Genomic DNA, 1,628 nt, shown 5'->3' with positions numbered 1-1,628 from the left:
ATTTTATTGAGAAGCAAATAGCAGTGAGACAGTTTCAAAACAGACTAGTATGACAGTTACAATAACTAATACATTGCACATTGTTGCCTTGAGAGTAATTATTCATAGTACAAGATGCAGACATGATATCCTGTCCAAACCCTACTGGTCTTTCTTCTCACTGAACTAAGAGAAAGTAACTGTATATCTATCCTAATTATTTTGTGTATACAGATACAAAATGGCCTTCATTTATATCCCCTTTCTTTGGTTAAGTTTTATCAGAAATGGGTATTCCATTGCCATTTAAATATTGTACATGTGTGAATTCAGCAAAATAATCCAATATAGTCCAGTAGTCCATAATAGTAGTGAATTTTCTGTAGGACTGGCAATGTCAGAAGTTGTTGACTTGAGCCTTTTACAGCTCAGCATATTAACATGGCTTTACTTTTTATACCTTGTTTTTATACTTTTCTGCTGGATAGTTAAGATCAAGATAAAGCAAGACCTATATAACAAGTTGGTTTTTTTAAAAAAAGAACAAATAAATATATTGTCAGCTTGGAGAGACTGGTGCTGTGTACCAATTTTCTTCATCATTTCTCTACAAATCTGCCACTGCCATGGATGCCTTTATGCTTCCTCTTGCTGAAGCCGCCAATTATTCAATCTCAGCATTTAATTTCTGTATTACCAATTCCATTGTTCCTTGACCTTTATTAGCATTTGAAAATACTGTGCTCACCATCCATCTTTCCAGGTAACTTCTCAGGCTGGTTCCTTTCACTGTGATTGTGGCTTCCTAATGAAAACAGGTTTTTTCTGAGTGCCAAGGATGTGGCTTATATATAAGTTTCTCATCTACTGAAACCACATTTGTAAAGGAAATAGTAGATTTGAGCTCCATTGTTTTCTTTACAGGATCAACTACAGAATGTTCTTGAATATATGTTTTGGTTCTTGCTGCACCAATAAAAGACTTCACAATGGAAGGCGGTCCCCACTCTGTGCCGAGAAGTCTGTGGCTGTGCAGCTCGCCAGAATGATCTATGTGTCTGTCCAGCACATCAACTCTGACCACACTTGGGTTCATTAGGTTCAGGTATTTCTTCCTTGCAGCTGTGGTAACAGTTTCCAACGGGTGGTCAAATACATACTCTGAAGTCCAGATCTTCATAGTACTGGAGGCCTGCTCCATGTTCAGAGGTGCTTCAGACTACATTTGTCTTCTGCTACTAATTTTTTTTTCTCTTTTTGCAAGTAAATATTATCATTTTTGAATGGCTGCTAGGTTGAGTATATTTTAAATTAAGTCCATTATTTGGGTTTAGTTTTCTTCTATTAGGTACAGAGAGAGTACAAGATTCCTCAAATCTTCTTGAAGTCTATTTTGCTTTATTAGGTCAGGTATGTTTCAGTTGTACCGACAGTTGATGAATAGTGCCCTCTTCCTCCAAAGGTCATGTCTACCATGACCTTAGGATTTGATCTTTCTTGAAATCTTTGCAATCATAATTTCTTGAGATTAGACCATTCTGAACTAGGGTAAGTAAGTTCTAGTTACAATGACTAAGAACGTTATCAAAGGCCATGTGGAGACAGATACACATGGGAAATACACCATGTAAGAGTACTGCAGGGACAGA

The 1,628-nt window shown here is 36.8% G+C and overlaps 1 pseudogene; it reads right to left on the bottom strand.

Moving 5' to 3' along the window:
• Nucleotides 1–586: 586 nt before the first annotated feature.
• Nucleotides 587–1,159, bottom strand: LOC101563886 (annotated as a pseudogene).
• Nucleotides 1,160–1,628: the final 469 nt, after the last annotated feature.

Source organism: Octodon degus, unplaced genomic scaffold (genome assembly GCF_000260255.1).
Source record: "Octodon degus isolate 3935 unplaced genomic scaffold, OctDeg1.0 scaffold00196, whole genome shotgun sequence".
NCBI lineage: Eukaryota > Metazoa > Chordata > Mammalia > Rodentia > Octodontidae > Octodon > Octodon degus.
This window is presented reverse-complemented; position numbering and strand designations above follow the sequence as displayed.